At 37.3% G+C, this 26,734-nt stretch overlaps 1 protein-coding gene across 1 annotated transcript in view; it reads right to left on the reverse strand.

Moving 5' to 3' along the window:
- ITPRID1 (ITPR interacting domain containing 1) overlaps window positions 1-26,734 on the reverse strand; it is a 152,596-nt gene that overhangs the window by 104,534 nt on the left and 21,328 nt on the right. The window lies entirely within an intron of this gene.

The following is a 26,734-nucleotide window of genomic DNA, read 5'->3' on the forward strand; positions in this document are numbered from 1 at the left end:
GAGATCATGCCAAGGTAGAGGCATGGTGGGGCGCACTGAAGAGACCAGCCTGGCCATGGTCTACCTAGTTTTGGAAATGGATGACTGAATAGGGGCAATGACAGAGTGATGAAGACCTGTAGAGACTTGGAGAGTAATGGTTAGGGGCAAAGGGAACCGAGGTGGGGAAGGGAAGGGGGTGGGCAGCCTGTTTTACTCTCACTGTTCTCACTCTCCCAGGCATGCAAAGTCCCTTTGTCCTATGAAGGAGGTAGTGAAAGTACTTCTACCCCTGCTTTTACAGATTTAGAAATCAAGGTTCTAAAAGTGAAGTGAATTGTCCATGGATACACCATTGGTGTCAGAGGCAGGATTTGAAACTGGGTAGCCTGACTTCACCAAACCTGACTTCTCTTTCTCCCTTGCTCTCCCTCTATTGTATGGGGTGCAATGCTTTCTAGTTTACAAAACTCTTGTAGAAACATTATCTTACAGGTGATGTCTTAGTTCATCGATGAGAGGGGAATGACACAGTATTAATGTTTTTTCCCAGGTGATGAAACTGAGGAGGTCCTGAATAGATAAATAAATGGCCTGGTCAAGGTCATGTTACTTTTGATAACATTTATACAACATTATTTTGATATGTGATTATTTATGTAGAATTATTTTCATAACATTTATATAGGATTTTAGATTCTTTTCCAAGGCCTTTCCATACATGATCTCTTTTAATCATTACAACTACCCTAAGAAGTAAATATTTTTAGTCCAAATTATTACTATCTCCATTTTTAAATGAGTAAACAGAGGCCACCAGTCACCCAAATACATAGTAAGTGTTTGGGTTAAGATTTGAACCCAGTCCTGACTCCAAATCTAATGCTCTTCTCTACCCTACTGCATGACTAGGATACCTAGACTGAAAGCCTGAGAGACAGTCAGTCATATTGGAGAGAAAACGGGGAGCAGAGCCAAGAAGATCTGAGTTCAAATCAATCAACAAGCATTTCCTATGTGTGTTCTGCTCGCCGACCACTGCGACAGGTATAAATAACAGAAAGGCAAGTGAACTAACACCTGGTCTCGAGGACCTTCCAGTCTTAACAGAGAGACAATATGAGGATCAGGAAAGTTGCAAAATGAATAACTGGCAGTTGGGGAGGGGCAGTGGCAGCTGGTTGAACCACAAAAGGCTTTTCCTGAAGGTGGCACCAGCTGAGTCTTGAAGGAAGCCCAAGAGGGATTCTAAGGTGAAGGGGCAATACCACCTCAGACACTTACTGGGTAATCTGGGCAAGTTATTTAACAGCTCTTGCCTTCAGTTTCCTCCTCTATAAAATGGGGATAGTCAAAGTATTAGCTTCATAGGGTCATTGTAGGAAACTGGTGATATCCGGATTACAGGGAATTCTAAAAAGCTTTTTGAAAAAATGTTACACTGATGTGAAATGATATTGCTGACTCCTCCAGCCCTGCTCTTTCAGCACTCCCTCCAAGGCAGTGGCCTTGCTCAAATCATTTCATACTCAATTTTAAAGATTTTCCCCAATGGCAGAATGAGACTACTGAATAAAAAGAAATGGAATTATTGATTTTATTGTCATTAAAATGCTTTCATGACTGGATCTGTTCAATGGACTCTAGCTTGGTTCCTGGAAGCATTAGATCAAGGGCTAAATTCACATGTGATTCTGGTACCCTCTCTCAGCTCGGTGGTCTTCAACCACTTCATTAACTCAGAATGCCTGGGTTCCAATTCTAGCCTGGCACTTACTTCCCTGTGTTAGTTCAGTTGGTCCTGAATAATCACAGAGGTATCTTCCAGCTATTTGATCCTTACACACATCAAAGGAGACCTTCAATTCATTTCATAGAATTTTTTATGGGGGGAGATTAAGGAAGGAGTAGAAATGGACCACACTGAAAAGGAAGGAAATAATTAGATACTCATTTAAGCTGGAAAGAACTAAAGGATTGACCCTCAGATGGGGAAGGCACTGACCCAAGATCACACAGCTAAAGGGTATCTTGTCTTGTGCCCTATGTTTGTGGGTGACTGAATGAGATTTAATGAGAATCAAGGAAGAGCATAATGATTGACATCAGCAGATGGTCTCTGTCCAGGGTCCTTAAGTCTCCAACCTTTCTCAAAAAGAGCTATGCAACACAGTTGTTCCACAAAGCATGAATTAGCACCATTCTATATTTGGAGATGAAAGGGACTCATGTACAAAGCACATTGCTTTTGGGAGCCCAGGATCTGGATTCGTATCCTGCCTCTATAATTTACTCCCTTGGCCCAGTTCACCACTCTGGGCCAGTCCTCCTATTCAATTGAAAGGTGTTGGATCATTGGCCTGCTTTGGTCCATTGGAGTTCTAAATCTTGATCCAAAGGCCTCTCATGAGAGATTACAGATCTCTAAGTACCAAAGACTTCAGGGGCCATCTAGACCAATCCTGTCATTTTGGAAAAAGAAACTGAGCCCAACGAGATTAGGTTCCCCAGAATTTATAAGTGCAGCATCTGGATTTGAACTCCAGTTTCTGATTCTAAATTCAGAACACTCCCACCTTCCGTGATCCCTTTCAGCTCTAAATCCAGGATTCTGTATCTACAGGTTTGTTGTCAAGGATCAAATGTGTCATAAACTCAAGTCCTGTGATGGCAAAGTCAGCATTTTCCCCCACTTTGCCACCAAGACATCCAAGAAACATCATCCCCATTTTATGAAGGAGAAAAGTGAGGGCCAGTGAAATGAAATGAGTTATCCAAGTTGTGAAACCAAGGTTTCTATGAAATATGCTCAGTTTTAAGGTTCTTTACTTTCACAAGAAATAGAGGGCAGGTTTTATTTAAGTTATAGAGCAGGAAGAGGGCAGAAGGCAGGTGTATGGGCAGCTCCCAGCAACCCTTGCCTTCCCCACTCTCAGTTCTGGGAACCAGGCATCCTGCCTGCCCCACCCTTCTCTTACCCACTTCTTTCCCTTTCTGCTCAGCAGTAACTCTATCCGGCCACACAATGGTTCTTGGAATGCTGCCAGCATTTCACCGCCACTGAGAATGTGTTCTCTGTTTGATCTGTTTTATTTGCCCATAACCCAGGAACCAGGCTTGCCAACCAAAGCTGGAAGCCTTGATGAAGCAAAAGGCCTAGGACACACTGGAGGGGAAAGAAAGATGCTTTTGTTCTCTCTCTTTTAATGGCCTTCACTCCAAGGAGGAGGTCAGCCTCCTGGAGACCAGGTTTACTTGTTCTTTTTTTACCTCAGTTTACCTGATTTTCTGGTGGTCCAAAATGAGACTCCTGTGAAAGAAATGCAAGGTGAAACTCTGCTTGAGAACTTTATCCAAAAGATTATAGATTTTCAATTGGAAGGGATGTGAAGGGCCTTATACTCTGACCTCTCCAAGAACACACATCAGGTCACAGGCCAGGGAAAGAAGGGACCTTAGAGATGTTCAATGTGAACCTTTCACAGCTAATCATAATGAATAAAAGCAACTATACTAATAGGGATCATAATATCAGTCTTTAAAGTATGCAGAGAGGGGGTGGCTAGATGGCACAATGGATAGAGCACCAGTCCTGGAGTCAGGAGTACCTGAGTTCAAATCCGGCCTCAGACACTTAATAATGACCTAGCTGTGTGGCCTTGGGTGAGCCACTTAACCCCATTTGCCTTGCCAAAAATAAACAAACAAACAAACAAATAAATAAAGTATGCGGAGAACTGTACTTATACCATCTCATTTAATTCTCACAACAACCTGCCAAGGTTTTACAGAACCCATTTAATCATTTTACAGGTAAGAACATTGAGGTTTAAAGAATCACACTGATTAATAATGATGATGATGATGATATAACTCTTGGAGCTTTACTTAATATAATCTCCCTTTTTTTATTCTGATTCTTTTTTCACAACATGATTAATATGATAATATGTTTAACATGATTGCATATGTATAACCTATATTAGACTCCTCTCTGTAAGGGCAGGAGAGAGGGAAGGGAGGGAGAAATATGTGAAACTCAAAATCTTACAAACTTGATTGTTGAAAACTATCTTCGTATGTCATTGGGGAAATGTTATCTTTTTTGATCCTCATAACTCTGAGAGGGAGGCACTCTTATTGTCCCCATTTTACAGATGAGGAAACTGAGACAGGCAGCTGGGAAGTGATTTATCCAGGGTTAGTAAGCAACTGAGAACAGATATGAATACCCAGACTTCCTAACCCCAAGCCCAACATGTTCTTTATTAAATCACTATACCTTCATCTTTCCTAGGAATGGTGGGTACTTCATTTGCATCAAGGGCTAAACTGGGACAAACTGCCCTCAGTCTTTTCATTAGTTATCTCAGATTTCTTACTTTGTTCACATTCTTTCCTGGGGTGAAGAATCCTTTCTCTGTATCCAGTTAACGGCACTGTATTTCAAAGACTAAGAAAATCAGAGTCTTCTTCAAAACTTAGCTCCAATCTCACCTTCTTCAAGAGACCCCCAAGCTGCTCTGACTTTTCCTCTGAGATAATGTTCCAGTTATTCCATATATATCTTATATGTATCCTGTTATTCCATGTTGTCTCCCCCATTGAATGTGAGTTCTTTGGTAACAGGAGTAGTTTCCACCTTTCCTTGTACCTTCAGAACTTAGCATCATGTCTCATCCAGAGTAAGCACTTAATAAAGGCCAATTTTCAATGGGAAAGGGATTCCAGTGACTGTCTGGGCCAATGGAAAAATAATCCATTGTAGAACATGCCTGACAAGTACTCTCTCCACTTTTGATTCAATCTGTCCAAAGAGAGGACGACCATCCACCTCTTGATGTTGCCTTATCTGATCAGAGCTACTCCAGGTAGCTCCTATCTGGCCACTGGACCCAGATGACTCCAGAGAAGAAAATGAGGCTGGTAACTTTGCACAGTTCCCCTCTTCCCCTGCCTCCCTCCCTCCCCCACATACACATTTAAATCCAAGTCATTTGCATGTCATAGCAGCACCTCCCTGATGTCATGGTACTCTTCGAAAATGAAGGCCAGACAACAACTTTGCCTCTTTGCAGCTTCACTCACTTCTACTGGCTCTGCTGTCAGGGGCCAAGAAGAATGAGAGTCTAATGATCTACCTCTTTTCTCTGAAACCTCCCCAAACTGCTCAGTTTTTGCAGGAGGAAACTGAGACCAGAGAGACTAAATGTCCCACAGTCTAAGGCTAGATAACTAGGAAGTGGCAACATCCAGATTTGAACCTAGGTTCTGGGTTCTCTGACAACAAATTCAGAGCTTCTGTGGCCCTTTTCAGATCTAAATTCCAGATCCTGCTTATACAAGTTTGTTGACAAGAAGAAAACGTGTTATGGACTCAGCATCTCGAATGGCACACCCAGCATCTCTCTCACATTGACACGATACTATGACTTCCAAGAAATACCAACCCTATTTTCTGAAGGAGGAAACCAAGGAGCAGTGAAGGGATATGAGTTGTCCATAAATCCACAATGTGTACTGTGAAGCCCAGATTTGTTGCCAATATGCTCAGCTTTAAAAGTATTTATTCTAACAAGAAATAATGGGGGGATGGAAATGAAGAAGTGACCAGAACATTTAAAAAAATTAGTATTTTAAAAATTAAATTGAGGAAGATGATTTAATTGTGTAAGAATGAACATTATTAATGTAAATACTAGAGACCCCAATCTTTCATTGCTACATGGGCAATAGGATTCATGCAGTTTACAGGTGGGCTCTAATTTATTGGAATAATGGAAATATATAGGATAGAAAACTATTAAAATCTCACCCAGATAAACATTCATCAAGGACAGATATTTTTGGAATGGGGTTAAAGAAATCAAAGGCCGGAGGCAGAAGATGAAACCACAAACTCATTTTTTGCTCTCATTCTCCCTACTCAAGGCCCTTACATATTCTGTATAGTTTGTTGGCAGATCTTTCTGCCAACAAGCTGGTCAGGAGGAACACCCTTCTGTGGTGATTTTCTCTGAAGGTGACTGCCTCTGATTGTGAGCTCTGCAAAGCCTCACCCCCCTAGAACTGAGAAACGAACTCCAGTCCAAGACAATTCTGTTGCTCTTTGGGCTATGCTGGTGAGACTGAGCAAGAGCAAGAACAGGTTATTTGTAGACTCCTAGAATCTAAGACTCAAATGGGGAATGAGACTTGAAGATAAAAGTAGACCTGAAAGGGGTTAGCTTCCTACATGAACCCCAGCTCCCATGCATTTGAGCATCTTGCTCCCTTAGCAGCTAGGCAGGGTATAGTAGAGAACTGAACTTAGGTTTAGGATCCCGTCTCCAGATCCTGTCTGTTTATGTGATCCTAACTAAGTCACTTAACAGCCTCAGTTTCCTTTTCATTTATAACATGAGCACAATAATAGAATCTACCTTATTGGGATGCTTTGAGGAACAAATGAGATAATATATGTGAAAGTTGTTGCAAACTTTAAAACATACAAATGCCAACTCTTATTAATCTTCTACTCCAGTGTCCTTATTTCCTTATTTTCTGTCTACCTTTCCTCTCCCTCAAACCATGCCCATGTCTCATCTGTCTAGGAGAACAACTTAGTGCGATACTGGAACTTAGGTTTTACTGGAATGTTCCAAGTATTAAACAAAGAGCAAGTTTTGAAGCAAACAGAAGCTGTCTTGACTATGGTGCCAGAAGCAGAGTAGGGTTTTGGTTCCTTTCTTACTGTCAGATCACTCTGAAACTTATAGCAGAATACCATGGGCAGGAATCCCAGACCAAAGGGACGCCTGAAGTTCTCTTTCCCTGAATCAGTAGAATTTCCCAGGTAGTTGAGAGTGACTTAGACCGGCAGTTGTCTACTGGATCTCTAGATGGGGCAAACCCACAGGTATATTGCTCAGACCCAAACCCAAGTCAGGACCTTATAGAACTGAGAGGAGGATGGGAAGAATCATACTTTGGCCAAGATCAGACTACTTTAAAAATATTGAAAGCTTTCTTAGTCTCAGCTATTCCAGAGATCTTGGAATCATACAACATTCAATTTTCCATAAAATTAGGAGAATAACCAGTTTAGATATTTCCTTCAGAAGTACAGAGCCTGACCCTTAAATATATACTGAAGTCAAGAAATAGACTGCAAGAATAAGCAAAAAAAAAAAAAAGAATCATAACATTATATAAATTATTATGGTGACAGAGACACTTAAGACACAAATCCAAACCTCAAAAATCTATAAGCAATATCTCCAAGAAAAAATATGGCTTTAACACAAGTTCAACTAGAATAAAGTATTTTAAATAGATTAAAATATTATTATAAATGAAATGGGAATGCTAGAGGAAAATGGGAAAATAAATGAGAATTTTCAAAGAAAGAATTAGAAAAGGAATTAAAAGCTTGGCACATGAGATACAAAACCTTGCCCAACAAACAAGTTTCCTGAAAAGCTATTCCCTGAGATAATAAGAAATCCTAATCCAAAATCAAAGGAAGAAAATGTAAGATATCTCATCAGAAAAACAGCTAAGTTGAAAAATAGATTGAGGAGAGATCATTTAAAAATTATTGGACTATCATTTAAGAATTACTTAATTATAGAAGAATTATTGAAAAGAATCTAGACTTTATATGATTTATATTATATAATATACATTTGTTTATATAAATATATATTATATAATTTAAATTATATTTTGTGAAATCATAAAACTTCCTAGATCTCTAGAACCAAAGAGTATAATGGAAATAAAAAGAATCCTTCAGGTGCCTCCTGAACAAAACTCGAAGAAGAAAATTCTCAGAAACGTGATGGCCAAAATCTAAAGCTTTCCGGTTGAATAAAAAAAAAAAATACAGCATTTAGCAAGAAGGAAAAATTCAGTTACCAAAGAGTCAGAGATACAATCATATATTACTTTGTAGCCACTACTTTAAAGGAGCAGAGAGCTTGGAATATGATATTACAAAAGAAAAAGAATATTAGCTTACAGTCAAAAAACCCCAATGTAACTAGCAAAATTGTGTATAATCCTGGTGTCAGATTTTAGGAACTGATGTGGGTAGGTGGTGGGTAAAAGACTGGTCTTTAGCTGAGGTGTTAAACTCAAAGTTTGTAGACCACATGAAATTTGGAAGTGTACTTCCATATGTGATTGGAAAATATTTACTAAAATAAATAAAATACCACATAGATGTCATTAAAAATTTTATACTTTCCAAGTCAATATATAGCATACAGAGATAAGTTTCTATCTGTGTATGACACCGTTGAAGAAAAGGATTTCCAGTCATTCCTCATGAAAAAACTGAAGTTACACAGAAACTTTGAAGTATAAACAGAAGAGTCAAGAGAAACATAAAAAGGTAGACATGAATGAAATGAACACTCATAAGAGACTAAACAAAATTTAAGCATTTACATTTTAAAATAAAGAGATAATACAAGTGTTTCCTCAGAACCTTGTCAGTATTAGGGATCATAGAAGAAATCTTATTAGACAGAGGACCTGGGAATAGTTCTATTTTGCTTTTATTGCCTGAAAAGAATGAAAAAGGTAGAACAAGAGAAAGTAATATTTTTATTGATAAAAATTTTATTAAAAAAGAAATGAGGGGAACAAGAGAGTCATTTTTAGACTTATAAAGAAAGAACAGAAATGATTAACATGATTGAACATGAAAATTATGTGAGAAGATCATTTAAAAAAGCATTCATTAAACCAACAAAAGAAAATGAATCCCCAAACAGGCACATTGAGAGATATTTCCATGTACTAATGACTGACATTGATCTTGGAGTCAGGATGTTTGTCCTATAGGAGCATAGTCAAAAACTGGGACAAAGGAAAATTTATCAGCCTTGAGGCCATTCATCAGCCTGGGAGACACTGAGAAAGTGTAGGATTGACTGAAGTTTGACATTTACCTTTACCTTCTAGACTGCCAAATGGGCAACAGGAAACTAACACAAAAAAATTCAAAATTGAAGGGAAAAAAATACCCATCAAAATTCTGTTTCCTTCAATCAGTCAAGATGAAATCTTTGTCTAAAAATATCTGAACTTAAGTCTATTTCCTCATTTGTAAAATGAGAGGGTTTGAATATTTTCACATATGAGCCATCCTCTCCTCTGATGCTGCCACCATTCTAGTGTAGGTCCTCATCACCTCAGGCCTGGATAATTGCAATAGATGTTGGTCAGTCTGCCCGCCTCAAACCTATCCCCATCCATTCCAGCCCATCCTCCATTAAGCCTCTAAAGGGATTCTTGTAAAGTATTAGTTCCATCACGTCAATTCTAATCCCCACACAGTATATTTCAGTGACTTCCTGTTGCTTCTAAAATCAAATACAAAATTCTGTTTGACATTCAAATCCCTTTATAACAGCCCTCTCCTACCTCTCTAGTCTTCTTATATATTACTCCCAGATATATGCTCTTCAATCCAGTGACACTGACCTGTGTTTGTTCCACAAACAAGACCCTCCAACATTTAGTTCCAGGCATTTTCTCAGTCTATTCCCCAGTATTACTACTTCCCTCACAAAACAAATTTCACTTTTACAGAAAGACTATCCCAACCCCTTTTAACTTAAATGCCTTCCCTCTGTTTATTATTTACTATCTATACTGTATGTAGCTTGCTTTTTATATATCTGTCTGTGGGTGGTCTCACTCATTAGACTGTAAGGTCCTTGAGGGAATGACTGTCTTTTTAATTTTAAGTTGCAAATTGGGTTCAACCTATTTGTTTGTTTTTTCTTATTGAGATTTCATTTTGTTTTTCTTGTTACATATTATGGAAGTTTTTCAACACACATCCACATGCATAAGTTCCACAATTTTCTTCCAACATCCCTTCCTATTCTCCTCCCCTCAGCAGCAAACAGTCCAGTGGACATTGTACACATACATTTGTGATTTAGTCATTTACTGTATAAGGAATTCGAACTAAAGGGAAAGAAAGAAAACCATGGGATATAAAGGAAAAACATAAAAATAGTTCTTAAAAAGTGAACATAGTGATCATTCCAATTCTTAGCTTGTTTTTGTTTTATTTTCTTTGTCTGGATGTGGACAGTGCTGTCTATAACAGGTCTCCCAGGGTTGCGCTAGCTCTCTGGACTACTGAGAGGAACTGCTCCCATCAAAGTTGATCAACTCACAATGTTATTGTTAATGTGTACCAATGATCTCTCGGTTCTGCTCCTTTCACTTAGCATCAGTTCTTGTAATTCATTCCATGCTTCTCTAGAGTCTGACCATCCATGGTTTCTTCTAGAAGAATAGTACTCCAAAACCATTCACATACTATAACTTGTTCAGTCCTTCCCCAATTGATGGCCACCATGTCAATTTCTATTCTTTGCCACTACAAAAAGAGTTGCTAGAAATATTTTGGAAAATGTGGGACTTTTCCCATTTTTTATGATTTCTTATGGATACAGGACAAGTATTGGTATTGCTGGGTCAAAGGGTATGCTCGGTTTTATTGCTCTTTGAGCATAATTCCATATTGCTCTCCAGAATGGTTGGATTAGTTCACAACTCCACTAACAGTGCATTAATGTTCCAGTCCTCCCACAATCTCTCCACAATGATTGTCTTTTACCATTTTTTTTTTTTGGTATACCAGCACTTAGCACTGTGCCTGCTTAATAAATACTCATTGAATTCTTGATTGGAAGTTTTTCTAACCTATAAGCTATATATTTTAGCATGTGATACCTGGGCTGAGATGCCCATTTAAGAAACATATCTTCAGAATATTGTAGAATCTTCTTGAATTGGCTTTTGTTTGAACCCCCAGATTTTCTTGGATAATGAAACCCCTGGCAAAACCTTTGGTTTGCAGGAATTAGATGCATTGGCATAATTTTTTGGTGCTCAAGTCATTGACTTTCTAGATCAAATTATATCATCTGCTGTTACCTCTACTCATTCATTCATTGGCAAGGGTTTTTGCCATCTTCCTCTGATACTCTTATTTCTGAATGAGTTTCCATTGCAGACTCTGGTCCACACTATAAAACTGGATTGAGAATTGAGACAAATGGTAGTAATACGTATTCAAGAAACCAATCTTTGTAGGGATGAAACCTGATAACTGCCTCTGCCGATGTTCAGTACCCAAACGCCAACTAGCCACAACTACTGAAGTTCTAAAAATAAAGTTCTCACCATCAAAGTCCTTGCAATTAGCAAGTGAATCAACACCAGAAACATATAGGATTTGATAAATGGAAATAACCTTAAGTTACATCTGCATGGCCACTGCATTCTTAGGATATGAAGGCATTTCCATCTAACTTACTGCTTTTTCCAATATGTATGATCTTCTCTAATTAGAATGTTGATTGACTCTTTCAGATTAGTGTCTTTAGCACTTTTCTATTTTTATCTCCAACACTTAACAATACTTTAAACAGAGTGTTTAATAAGTGATTTTTTCTTTTTTTTTTTTAATAAATGATTTTGTTCATTTAAGGAAGAGAAGTCATTTCTGCCTGGGAAACCATGTCTTATGGAGTAGCCAAAAAATGTTTCCCTGAAATTGGGCTAGTCAGTATTTTTTAATGAATGATTTGGATAAAGGCAAAAATGATAGGGCCATAAAATGCGAGGTTACAAGTCTGGAAGAAAATAATTAAACAGAAACAACTTGGAGACTCTGGTAGAAAACTCAAAAATCCATACTAGCCGCATATTTCCTTGATGGCAAAATGGATGTTCTCAGAATGCAGAAGAGCAGCTTTTTGACCCAGACCAAGAAGAACCCAAGATTCCACAAATCATAGTTAAACTGCAGTATCTTAATAGATCAAATAGGGACTGGACTTGCGATCTCTTTAGTGTAGGAAACACCAAGGAGAGAAAATCCTTTGTCCCAGTGGAGCTCGAGACTTTCTCTGCAAAGCCTTAGAGAGCTGGATAAAGTGCGGAGAGGTTCAACTGGCCCAGTATGTTTCAACCAGTATGTGCCAGATGTAGGACTTGACTTTCTATCTATTCTGCTTGTTTCTCAGATTAATGACTGAATTCCAGAAGCACAGAAATTGCTTAATCAAAGAATAAAATTTACACACACACACACACACTTCACACACACTTATCAAGGAAGACAAGGAGCTAAAGCCCTGGACTCTAGTTTTAATAAAATTAAGAAGTAGGGGGTCCTAAGTCCCCAATTTTCTACTGAGAAAAGCTCAAATGACTTTATGAAAGCAGGAAACAGATAACTTAGGGTCAAATAAATTTGGCAAAGTTTATTGAGAGACAAACCTGATGGAAAGATTTATTAAAACAAGAAATGTGTATCTCCGCCAAACAAAAAAGTATTTAAAAAACTCACACTTCTCAGTTGAAGATATGCAAGGTACTAATAAAATAGGGAAACCCTGAAAATTGTTGCAAACACTGTATTTCTAAAAGTTTCATTAGGGTGTTTCTGGAAAAAAAAACCTCAACAAAATAAAACTCATATGAATTAAATGAGATTTCTGACCTTGAAAACAATGGTAGACAAATGTGAAATGGGAAAGAGTTAGCTAAACTTATTAATTTAAAGATAGGATTGGTGTCTGTATTTTAATAAATGTTGAACATTTCCAGTGGGAAAACTCTCTCCTCCCAAGTACGTGATTTCAGCATACAATGATGAAAGGAGTTTCCTCATTCATGAATTGACTTTGCTAATGAAACTTTTCTATAAATTAGTCACCAAGCTCTGCTTGGAGCTCTTAAAAGTTAAGTGACTTAGAGAAAGTGCAGGTATTACTGATAACAGTACCATTACCGATAGGCGATACTATTATTTGCTAATCGATATACCTATAGAAAAGGTAATATATTAAAAATACCATTACCAGGTAGAATTTATAAATGGAATTCATGAATGATTTAAGTAACACCAAGAAAACTATATGATAAACCACATTCAGCAGAGAAAAATAAGCATGAATCAGCTATTAAGGGTCAAGAAAGTTTTCAATAAAATCTAACATTAATTTTCAATATATTTAATATTTAATTTTAATTTTATTAATTTATTATTTATTTATTCATTTTAATTTAACATTGAAAATATTTTTAAAATAGAAGACTTTTTATAATATGTAAGTAAGCATATAATTGAAATACAAACTAGTAGTCTATACTAGTGATGTGAATAGAAAGAGGTTCCTGCAGACTGCATGATTTAAAAAAACCCAAAATAAAATTATTTATATTTTATTGTATTTTTATTTATTTTGCTAGTTGGCATCATAAAAATATCATACTGATGTTCTGCCCAAAGACCATCAGTCATTGTAATGCCTTGATGACATGGGAAAGACCCATGTCAAAAAGGGCAAGGTCAGGTCATCACCAAAAGTCCTGTTTCTATGATATCCGACCACTGGGCTAAAATGATTTTAGAAGAGGTAAAAAGTGAGAAGGCTATCTTTGCACAGCATTCCCCTCACTTTACTCAACATAATGTGCATGTCATCATTCACTTGATGTCATGGTCTTTTTCAATTATAAAGGACAAACAATCAATCTTGTTAAAAAAAAACTTCCCTATTACAATTTAGTTCAGTTAAGGCAGCACTAGGAATACTGGCAGCTGTATGCTGCCAGCCTGATTCTGATTCCTCTATTCTACACAATGATGAAACCTTAGAAGCATTTCCATTAAACTTCTGTAAACTCCCAAACTTCCATAAGCCTTTTTGTTTAAACCTGTGGGTGACTCTCAACCTTACATCTTAAAAGTTTGTGCTATCCCATGACTTGCAGTTATCTAGCATTTCTAAGAAAAGAATGATTTTTAAAATATGCAAACTCTTCTCAGGGAGAAATTTAAAAGCCTTGAGTCAATCCCTGAGAGCAAAACAACTTGTTTTCTATCTCCTATTCAGTTCAGGGTCCTGTAGATTGAATACTCCAAGCATCTACTCAAGGAAATAAACGGATTATATTATAATTAGCATTATAAAAAAGGCTATCCACTCCCTCCAATCCTCCTTGATAGGTTTACAAGTCTTTACAACAGTAATAAAAGATAATAAAATGGAAGGAACTTATAGCTGACAAAGAAGAAGAAATTAAAACCTTTCTGCTTCTTATATACCTAATGGTTTTAAATTTATATCATGAATCTATAGCTATGTCTATATTTATATTTATAGTTATGTCTATCTATCTTTCTATATCTATCTATACCTATATCTAGATATGTCTAGATATCTACATCTATAGCTATAGATTGCTATAGATATACAAATATATGTATATGTATATCTATATGTATATCTACATCTATAGCTATAGATTGCTATAGATATACAAATATATGTATATCTATATGTATATGTATATCTATAGATGAATAACTAACCTACTGGTTATATAATCTAGAAAAAGCAAGAACATTAACAACAACAGAACATTAACAGCTAGTAAAAGAGCATTATCCAAAATAAACCTACATTTATCTACTTTTGTATATAGGATTCCTAAGATCAAAGGAAATCGATAAAAAGATAAGAGCCCTTTGCAATGAAGACAAAATTTACCAGATATGTAAGGGTTAACTTATCCAAATATATAAGAAACTTGTACAAAGATAAATTTAAAGGGATTGTGGCAAAAATCAAAGGAACTTCAAACCAATAGAACATTAAGATGACAGGAGTAGAGGTGATACTTCTTTCCCCAAAATTTTAATGCTTCTTCCACACCTTGAATTATTTTACATCTATTTTGTGTTAGGTAGCCCAAAAGTCTTATTGAAATTTTAAGCTATTTTAAATTGAATCTTTTCAATTTTACAGTATTTAATCTAATCATTAATTTAGTTTTGAATTTAATAATTTAAAGTCAATATTCAAATTTAATAATTTGTCTAACCCTAAAACAAGCCTTTTTGAGACACCTTTTGTTTTATTTATCTGCATGCATTTTCCCCTCCCTTTCCTGGTGGAATGCAAGCTCCTTAGGAGCCAGAACTGGTCACATTTTCATTTTCATAATAGCCACAATGTCTATTGAATTGATTCAGATTGAATTGAATGATAGCTGTCTACAAAGAACTGGGCTATCTATTATGTGGAAAATTGTTAGATTTATTAATTATGTCCCTAAAATGCCCAATCGGCCAAGAAACAAATTTGGGCTTGATGTCAGAAAAAAGGAAAACCTTCCTAACCATTAGATTCATTTTGAAAGAAATGGGCTGCCTGGAAAAATGGAAATTTTTCAGATAACCATTATGAGGTATCTTGTACAGCAGAATCCTGATCAATTTGTGTGAAAAAAAGCTTTTAAAGTATTCACATGTACTCAAATTCAAGATATTTGAAGTTAAAGTTATGTAAAAGATAGTCATTAGCTTGAGCCCAATGGAAATAGTCACTGGGAATTCAAATAATACAACTTCTTTGTGGGATTTATTCCTCACACTAATCAAGACTTGGCCGTAAGCTCTTTTTTGTTTGTTTGGTTTGGTTTTTCTTTTGTTTTTGTATGGATTTGATTAGATGTCCTCTGAGGTGTGGAGGATCTCTGAAATTGTGTGGTTCTGTTAGTCTTTGAAATGAAAGGAATCTGTGACAGGAGTTTCTCAAGTGATAACCTAGTCTTACAGTTAGTTTGAGGAAAAAGAATTAAAAACAATACTGCAAAATGAACTTATAAATTGAACTATAGAGGAAATGAATTACCAAACAATTCAAGAAATGATGCACAAGCTTTCAAAAGGCTTACATTCATAGAGCACAGACCTTCAAACTTCCAATAGACAGTGTCATAAAGCAACACAAATGCCTAACAAAAACGAAGTGGGAAAAATAGCTAAGTCAAAACATTGAGGAAAATCATGACAAATGAGGGGGCACTAGGATTGCCAGATCTCATAGAGGAACTGTGAGACAATAAATCTAAAAGCTGTGTGGTGCTGAAAATAGAATAGAAAAATAGATCAATAGAACAGACTGGAGATCCCAGAAATAGAACCTAATGTATACAAATGTTAGTATTTGATAAACCCACGCTCCACAAACTTTGAGGGTTAGACTCACTATTGCTGGGAGAGCTGGATGACTATGGCAGAGAGAAAATGGGTTAGAGCCATATCTTAAGCCACAAATCACAATAAGTCTAGCAGGATTAGTAATTTAAATATAAAATATAGTTTTAAAATAGAAAAGAATAATGTATTCATCTCAATTATGCAAAAGAAGAATCTTTGTCAATCAAAATATGAGGAAAAAATAGTTTTCCTTTTACAGGAATAAATGATTTTGCAAAAAAGTTAAATATTAAAAATATATTTGCAGAATCTGTAAAGAACTGATAAATATCTAACAATAGTGACTAGACAATGAATAAAGGGTTCCAGGACATAAGTAACCAATTTTCAAACTATAACTGGCTAATCAGTACATAAAAGTCAGTTTTTTTTTTGAAGGGCTAAAATAGAATTAGCTGTGCTTCATGTAATGTCTCGAAAGCACAAATTGCACTCATGATTCTGTATGGGATAATAAGAAAAATTGATATATTTAAAGAGAGATTATATATGATAATGAATACCATATTTTATGAAACAAGATTTTGTGTGTGTGTGTGTGTGTGTGTGTATGTGATAGCAGAGCATTTGGTACTTAATGGAAAATCTAACTGAAATTAAAAAGCCTTTCCCAAACAATTCTAAGTGACTATAATAATGTCAATGACTTTCTTTCTCTTTTTTTGTTTTTTGTTTTTGATTTTGGCTTGCCCAAGGTCACACAGCTAGGGAATCATTAGGGTCTGAGGTCACATTTGCACTCAGGTCCTCCTGACTCCAGGGCCGGTGCTCTATTCACTGTGCCACCCAGCGGCCCCAATGCCTTTATTTAAGAAGTTGATTACCTAATAGAAAGATAAAAGGAGAAGGAATTGAGTGTGTTTTTACTCTCCAAATTATTGAGCAGCTTCATGTGACTTTTAGCAAAGAAAACCAGGTAATCAGAACCAACAGGTAACCTGAACTTTATCTGACTATAAGCTGTCAGATCACTAGTTTTCTGTAGCCAAATTTGATCATTATCCTCAATACACTTTATTATGTTCTTTTGTCAGTCATTGTCAGTCGTGTCTGAGCCCATTTAGGATTTTAATGGCAGAGATATTAGAGTGCTTTGCCATTTCCTTTTCCAGCTCATTTTATAGATGAGGAACTGAGGCAAACAGTTATCTGGCCTATGACTCTAACTAGTAAATGTCTGAGGTTGGATCTGAACTCAGGAAGATGAGTCTTCCTAACTTTGGGGTGATCACTCCATTCACTTCATTGCTTTGCTGCCCTTTCATATTGTATGAATATATAAATCTCCTGATCCCAATGTTCTTGGCCTTCATAACTATAGTCACAGATTCTTTGGAATTCCTCATGGGGTGCTGAACAAATAAATCCTGATAATAGATGTCCGGGTACTGATTTATGTTCATTTATGTTATAAATCTCTCAGAGGTTCCTTAATACTCAGAAAAGAACAAAGCAAGACTATAATCAAGTACCACCCTATTCTTGGTACATTAAAAATAAAAAGATTAAATCCAATGCTGCTATGTCTATGGGGAAATAGGAATACAATGTTGGCTAGAAAGGTCATTAGATGATGTAAATAATTCAGTTGAAAATAGGACAGTCTGCAAGAAGAGCTCCCAAACTGGTTACACTTTTTAACACAGCAATTCTAGGCCAAAGACAAACCCTAAAAATAGGATACAAAGTCCAGAGGGCCCATGTGTGAAGAATTGTTTATGGCTGCTGCTTACAAGAAACAAAAATGGAAATAACTCATAGGCCCAATGGTTGGAGATGACTAAATAAATGCAATAATGCATATAAGAATATTGTGGTCTCATAAAACAACAAACAGAGCACAACAAAGAAATATAGGAAGGCAATAGTGTTATAAAGTGACATTAATAGAACTAATACTGTGGTTATTGACTGGAACTAGGGAGGAGGAAGGAGGAAAGAAGAAGGGAGAGAAATTAGAAGAGGAGAACAATGAAAGGATTGGAAAAGGAGGAGGCCGAATGGAAAGGAGATAAGAAAACAAAGTAGGAAGTAAAAACTAGACTCTCAAGCAGATTTGGAAAAAGAGATGAAAAACATTTATTCTTTTGTTTTTTTAATTCATTTGCTTCTGCCTTATCAAATAATGGAGCATTTATATGACATTTTATTATTTATCTTATGTTTATCTTATTCTTAATTTTGTTACTACATTTAATTTTTTGAGGAAAACAAAACAAGCAAGACCTTAAGCTCACCGTTTTTCAGCCAGATCTGCCTCAACTGACCCAAGAGTTAATGGGATCTCAGGTTACATGAATGGTGAAGTAGTTATCTAGCGGGAACTCAAAGTTCATCCATGCTCTGTCCTGGTCTTGCTCCATGTGGAAAATCATGTTCAACTCTAGACATCACATTTTCAGAAGGACATAAGTTGGAGAGCATCTAAGAAGGGTAAACCGAAGGGCAAGAGACTAAGACCAGGCCGTGCAAGGATCAGTTAAAAGGAAAAACAAACTAACATGAATATGAAGCTTGGAGAAGAGAAGATTAAGGGATAACATGAATGCTGGCTGCTTGCATGTTTCTAAAGGTCTGCCATGTAGAAGAGAGACTAGATTGGTTCTCCTTGGTGTCAAAAGCTTCCATGTATCTAAAGGGCTGCCAATGAGGAGGAACGCCAAAAGGAACAATTCCTTTTCTATCTCTTTCTCATCTCTGGCTCCCAACTGTCCTACGATTTGATTCCAAGTCCTATGCATGCAATGTCTTCTGCTTCAACTAGCTTCATCAAGTTCTGATTGGATCATGGTCGTGCTTGATTTTGTGGAATGCCTAATCTCTCTCCTAGAGAACAATCTGAAGTTCAATTTCTGAAGCCTTTATCTCCCTTCTTGGCTAGAGGGGACCTAGCTATATATCTTCCTATGTTTCTAGACTTCAGATTGAATTCTTTGAAATTCAATCCTATTAAATAAATGAGGAAATGGAGACCCAGACATCTTGCAAGACTTACATAGAAACTGAGTAGCAAGGACAGAATTTGAACCCAGGGTCTGGCATCACATTTTGTGCTTTTCCCTTTGCTCTTAAACTTACTATTTCCTTATTTATGGATACATATGCAAATACATACATATATAGACCTGCATACATGGGCAAACACATACAATTTCTTAATACTTTCCCAAGGACAATCATAATTTCTCCTCTCTGATTGAATTGTGTTTAGAAGAGCAGTGTCTCCCTCCATCCCTCCATCTCCAAACTCCTTCTGTCATAGAATACCACAGGTGGGCTCAGCTACTCATGACTCATACAAGTAGTAGCCTATAACATTTGACAAACTACTTCTCAACATTGCTTGTTCCATATTTCTTTTCTCCATTTGGAGATATTTAATGATCAGACCATAAACCCTGCCCCTGCATCACAGTGACCTGTGGTAACTTGGGACTCCAAGTCTCTCCTTCCATTCATTTGTCCCCTTCTCTACTATCATATTATGGCATAGGCCTGGGGATGATTTTCCCATCTTCCACTCAAGAATAATCATTGTCTATCTTAGCTCATTCAAAATCCCCTTCTCCTCTTAGGCAACCCCAAAAATACATTGTTGAGCATTGCTCTCCTTCAAGTGCAGAACCATAATTAGGAATTCTAGCTCCTAGGGCAAATTCAATTGATCAGCTGATAGATGAACAGCGAGTGGTATGAGGTGGAAAGGTTGTTGGGACCATGGAAGCATCAGGATTCTAAAGTGGGAAAATATTATAGAAGAAAATAGGGACAAAAATTATGAAGAATAGAGAGTATGGGGGGTGAAAACAGCAATGAGGTATCGCCTCACATCTATTATATTGGCCAAGATGAAAAAAAAGGAAAATGATCAATGTTGGAGAGGTTGTGAGAAGATTGGGACAGTGATGCATTGCTGGTGGAGTTGTGAACAGATCCAACCTTTCTCGAGAGCAATATAGAACTCTGCCCAAAGAGCAATAAAACTGTTCTTATCCTTTGACCCAGCAATTCCAATTCTAGGTCTATATCCAGAAGAAATCATAAAAAATGGGAAAAGTCCCACATGTTCCAAAATATTCATAGAAGATCATTTTGTAGGGGTAAAGAATTGGAAATTGAGAGGATGCCCATCCATTGGGGAATAATTAAACAAGTTATGGTACCTAAATACTATGGAATACTGTAGTTCTATAAGAAAGCATAGTCAGACTCTAGAGAAACCTGGAATGACAAAGGGAATCTCATGCTGAGTGAAGGGAGTAGAACCTAGAGAACAATGGTCACATCAACAATATTCTTAACAACATTGTTTCTCAACAGTTCAGAGCTTGAACAACTTTATTAAAACAGCTATGGACATTGTTACCCCCATCCAGAGGAAGAAAAACAAAACAAAATACACACACACACACACACACACAGAGAATAATAATCTTTCTGAATCTGATGGACACTTTATAAAAATTCTTTTATTCATCTCCCTTAATCCTAATTTTTCATACTGAAAATAACTAATTTGTAAACATGTTTATCAAAAATATGTATGTAGAATGCTAACTTGATTGTTTTCTGCTGAGCGGAAGGGGTGGTAATGGAGGGTGGAAGGAAATTTTGTAATTTAAAAATATGCATGTTTAGCTGGTTGGAAATAAATAAATAAATAAATTGCAAACTAACAGAGGAGGCTTCTATAGGATGGATTAAGATAGAGGACTGGGGGGGAAAAATGGAGCCAAGATGCCTAAGGATGAGATTATTGGGAAAGATGGCAGATAAGAGGGATTTTGAAGTTTAGGACTATAATGCATGAAGTTTAGGATGATCATTTTTGAATTACAGCAGGAAAGAAAGCAGTCTCACCTAAGATTTTGGTCCCTGGGACAAAACCTCAGTTGTTCCACCTCAATTATGGCTCAGAATAGAGCACATTGAAAACTGACACTCACTTTAAGAACTTGACTCTTCCACCAGGCTGTCATTTCTTTCTCTCCAACCTCTTGCATATATACCCATCTCTCCACTCACACAGCCTGCATCCAAGTTCTGACCCTTAATAGGTCCCAAATTATCTTCTTGCTTAAAGCTTTTCCCTAGACTAATTCATCTTCCACTTAGATATCAAGACATTTTAAAATATCATTCAGGCCTGGAGTCAGTAAGACTCATCTTTCTGAGTTTTAATCCAGCATCAGACATTTACTAGCTGTGTGACCTGGGCAAGTCACTTAATCTTGTTTGCCTCAGCTTCCTCTTTATAAAATGAAGTGGAGAGGGAAATGGCAAACCACTACAGTATCCTTGCCAAGTAAAGCCCGAATGGGGTCACAGAGAGTCAAACAAGACTGAAAAACAACTAAATAAAAACGCCAGTGACTCCTAATTACTTTTAATATCAAATATCAACTCCTCTGTTTGGCTTTCAAAATCCTTCATAGCCTGGCTCCGATTTTCCTCCTAGCCCAAACCATTACTCCTTATTTGCCTTTGAGCTTTGCCTGTTGGTCTTCTCACTGCTTCTCATTCAGGACATTTCACCTTCCATGATTATCTTTTGCTTTGATTCTCCTCCACAGCTAATATGCTCTCCCTCTTCACCTTTTCTTCTTAGAATCCTTAATCCCATTCAAAGTTCAGCTGTACTTTGCCCTTCTACATGAAGTCAATCGATCCCTGCTCCTACCCCCAGCTCTACCCTCAGTCAATCCCAGCTCCTACCCTACCTCCTTCCCTCTCTGCAAAGTACTTTGGATCAACCGTGAATATTTTTCTACAAGTTATTACCAAAGTCTTAAGGAGGCTTGAAGTTTTAATAGTGTTAATAGCTTAAAGTTTCTATAAATTTCTATAAGACTTTGGGATCAACCTACAGATTCACTCATCTTCCCCAGCAATAGATTTTGGAGGCCTCAAGAGTAGGGTCTAGTTGCCTTTGGTCTTTGCATTCCCAGTTCCTAAGAATGTTCCTGATAAACAGGAGACACTTCAATGGTTGTTGATTAATTGGGTTCAAGTCTCACCTCTGCTATAGCCAGGATGCATGACCTAAGACCATCTCTTTACCTCTCCCTGTCTTGAGCAGCTTTGTAAGGCTGTAAGTTACAGAGAGGGTGCTTAACTGCATCTGTAAAACTAGTTTCCACACCAGGAGTTTCTCATCCTGAAAAAATCACAAGTTAAAACAAATAAAAACAAACAGAAATTCATAACTCTGCTGTACTTTCAAATTTTCCATGTTTCCTCATAACAATACTGTGAGGTAGATAGCTCCAGTAGGATTAGTTCCCTTCAACAAAAGGGTACATAGAAGTTTTGAGAATGTCAGTTCCACCCAATCTCCGTGCTTCAAAGGTCTACCCTTCTCTGTAATGACCAATGTCCACAATCAAACAAAAATCTGAAAAAGCGGGTTATTTGAGAAGTGCACAGACCTCTTAGAAATGTGGGGGCTTGGATTTAATATGGAGCAAGGAAACTTGATTTGTTTTTCATTTTTAAACTGAATACTTCACATTGTAGAGCTATAGCCTTAGGAGGACAATGGAATCTCTCACTCCTTTTAGATGGTAGCTAGGAACTGTCCTAGGTCCTGACTCAAAATTCTACTTTCCATATTACCCATCTATTAGGATGCCCATACATCTTGCAACTGTTCCTACCTGTTTTCCCCAAATTAGCCATGTCCTAAGATCAGGAAACCACAGGAAATTGAGGAGATCACTTTTCTTGGGTCATGGCTGCCATGTTTTCACAGCTCTTTGTCATTGTTGTCTGATGTACCGAGATGTGATCTCTAGGGGGAAAAAAAAGAAGCTCTGGCTTTAGAGTCAAGGGACCTGAATTAAAATCCTGACTATGTAACTCTGGATAATTTATTTCATCTCTCTATGCCTTTGTTTTCTCAGCTGTAAAGTGAGAGGGTTGAACTAGATGGGCTCTAAGGTTCCTTTCAGCTCTGCAGTAATGAGCTTTTCATGACACTTAACTTTGTCTTACTTTTTGGTATGAATGATCTGGTTCTTTATGAATTATTTGCTCTTAAAATAGTTGTTTGATGAAATCTTCTGTTTTTACATTACCTAGATTTCTCCCTTTAAGTTTCCTCTTTCTCCTTTCCAGAGAACTATTTCTTATAATAAAAAAGTGCTTAAAAACAAGAGAAGAAAATTCAGCATAGCTGTTCAATACATTTTTAAAAGTTGACATTGCAATCCATGTCCCATACCTGTGGATCTGACATCTCTGCTGAATAGAGGGAGGGAAGTGGCTCTTCCCCTATCTCTTCTTGAGAATCAAGCTGATTCTATAAAATCTTAAGCTCCCCTGTTCTTGCCCACCCACAGCCCTGATTGTGTGTGACCTCTTCTTTATATGTACTTTGACCTTCGCTTGTTTTTGAATCCATTCTGTCTATCAGATATTGAAGATTCTCCACATCTTCAGTAGGTCTCTCTTTGTTTTCCAAGTTTTGCCTCATCTTTCCCTGTCCTAATTCCCTGTCCTACCTTGGTGATCCATAAATAGACCCATTCTTTACAAGAATAACAAAAAGATCCTAATTAAGATAAAAGGTTCTAGGGGAAGCTAGATGGTTCAATAGATAGAGTACCAGCCTTAGAGTCAGAAGGACCCAAGTTCAAATCCAGCCTCAGACAAGAATTTCCCAGCTGTGTGACCTTGGGCAAGTCACTTAACCCCATTGCCTTGCAAAACCCCCAAAATAAAGAAAGAAATATGAAGAAATGATAAACTCAATGATGTAGAGCAGCAATGTGATACAGTGAATAAAGCAGTGGCCCTAGAGTCAGAAGGACCTGAGTTCAAATCTGGTCTCAGACACTTAATAATTACTTAGCTGTGTGACCTCGGGCGAGCCACTTAATCCCATTGCCTTGCAAAAAATTTAAAAAATGGAAAGATTCTACCTTAAAATCTCCTATTAGCAGTAGCAGATGGGTACTGCTACCTATTTGCAATGGTCAATCACTAATTATCTAATAAAGGGAACACATCTTATGAGAAAATATTTACATAGTTTTAAAGACAGTCATTTTCCTTTATGTTCCTTATCAAGAGTCAGATAAGACCCTTAGTAAAAAGTCTTAGCATGAGCCACTTTGGCGTCATGTTCTAGGTGACTCATGTATGATGTTCTAGGTGGCTCTAAAAATCTCTCATGATTAAATGAAACAAGTACACTATTTTTTTCCCTAAAGAATAGCAAAGGTCTTAACTTCAGCTAGGAATAAGGGAAGAGGAAAGCCTGTCTCAATGAAAAGAGGTCAAGGTTCAAGCTCCCTCATACTCACCTGTTTTTGAGGTTATTCCCTTCTTGGCTAGATTTCTTTAACCAAGGTAATGAGCATCATTGGTGTTCAGTGCTCTCCTCCAGGTGGCACTGTCTTCATCCCCTCTCACTCACTCTTGGTAGAATTAGAACTCTACACATAGAGGTAATCACAGTCCCTTGCTCTCTCCATGTACTTGTTATTTGTTCTTCATTCTCAAAGAGGACCATGACATCAGGAAAAGGAATGCCATGACTTGCAAGTGAATTGGATTTAAATGAGAGAAAGCTGTTCAAAGTCACCAACCTCACTCTCTCCCCCTACTACCCCCTACTTGATGGCTGATATAGTAAAGAAGATGCCAGACACATCAATATCTTCCCTTATATGGGCAACCCTTAGCAAGACCACTGGGTCATTGATACCCTTGTTTAGTGTCTTCCCGCTTATAACAAAACTAAAGAAATGAACCCAGGTTTTCTTGATTCTGGGTTTCATACTGAACTCATGGTACCATTCTGCCTTTCTAATAATTTAGGACTTAGTTACCCTATCTACAAAATCACAGACTTCAAGCTAGATTCCTTCCAAAGTCTCTTCTAACTTTAAAATTCAGTTCCATTCTGATATTCTAATGTGGCTTAGTGGGAAGAGCCCTGCATTTCCCTCCCAGGGTGGCTGTGAGGAGGATCAGATGAGATAAAATATGTAAAGTGCTTTGCAGACCTTAAAGCTCTCTCTAAATGTTAAGGCTTATTGTATTTTCCAATCCCAGATTTAGAGCTGCAAGAGGTCACCCAGTCTACTCCCAGACTCATTTCATTCTTAGGGTGATAATTTCCTTGCTCAAGGTAGGAAGTACCATTATCAAGACAGGTCCCCAGGTCCCCTGATTCCATAGTCATTGCTATTTCTACTGTATCATGTTGTATCCCTATTATTGCTATAGTCAGATGAATAGAGTTTGGACCCTAGCGTTGGTTTTTGCTGTTTGTAAGCTGTGAGCCACTCCCCTGGACTTCAGTTTGCCACTTCGTAAAGTAGAAAGGCTGCATTGTATGACTTCTAAGGTCCTTTCCACTCTAAATCTGGAATTCTAAAATACAATCAGTGTTGTTTAGTCTTGCCTGGCTCTTAGTGACTTCATTTGGGGTCCTCTTGGCAAAGAGTAGAGCGGTTTGTCATTTTTTTTCTCATTTTATAGGTGAGGAAACTGAGGCAAGCAGAGTTAACTGACCTGCTCAGGGTCATGCAGTTAGTGTCTGAGGCTGGATTTGAATCCAGGAAGATAAGCCCTCCTGACAACAGATCCAGTACTCCATCCACTGAGTCATTTCACTGCAGAAACATACAATAACAGACAGTAATATTTATAGGGAGTGATACAGAGGGAGTTGTAAGATTTGCAAAGCATTTAACAAAAGAAAATAAGCAGCTTCATACCCTTCACGTGTCCAGGCTTTGTCATAGCTCAGACAATCATAGAGGTGGTGGCAGAAATGATAGGCAAGATAATCAGGTCAATCAACAAACCCTTAAGTGGCTTCATTTTCCAGATGAAAAATCTGAGGCCAAAGGGCATTTGTAATTTGTCCAAAGTCATATAGATAATAAGAGAAAGGGTAGGATGTGAACCCACATCTTTTTATTCAAATACAAAGCTTTTCTTTCACTGTATTACTTCTCTTGAGATTTATAGTAAATAGAAATCATTTCCCTTCACAAAAGTTACCCCCTACTCTACCTGGATATTTTTATTACACTTACAAAAACAGAGGGTGGAAAGGGGGCATCATTATGCTAGTTAGCTCTAATATAAAGTGCTTTATATTGCTATCACATGTGATATACTTAATTACCAGAGGAAGTCGGTGTAGAAATGTTTTTGAGGGTAGGGATTGTTTCATTTTTGATTTCTTATATATAAAATTTAGTATGGTCAGGGGCAGCTAGGTGGTGCAGGGCACAGAGCACCAGCCTTGGAGTCAGGAGTAGCGGAGTTCAAATCTGGCCTCAGACACTTAATAGCTGTGTGACCTTGGGCAAGCCACTTAACCCTATTGCCTTGCAAAAAACAAAAATTAAAAAAAAATTTAGTATGGTCAAATGGACAGCAGTGGTATAGGTTGGCTTAAATGAAAATGGATCATGATTTCAAATAGTCAAATACCATAGGTCTATACAAAGCATTGACCAGTGTCCAAGAAGTCAGAGTCTATGTGTAGAGTCGAATGGCTGCTCAGGCAGAGGCTATTTAGCCTTAGTTACCTGAATGAGTATTACAGTGGACCCACAAACAGCACATCCCTAAAGGATTATAGATGTGAAGGAGGAAAGAACCTCAGAGGTCAGTCTGTCCAACCTTCTCTTACAGAGGAGT

This window comes from Macrotis lagotis, chromosome 8 (genome assembly GCF_037893015.1).
Source record: "Macrotis lagotis isolate mMagLag1 chromosome 8, bilby.v1.9.chrom.fasta, whole genome shotgun sequence".
Classification (NCBI taxonomy): domain Eukaryota; kingdom Metazoa; phylum Chordata; class Mammalia; order Peramelemorphia; family Peramelidae; genus Macrotis; species Macrotis lagotis.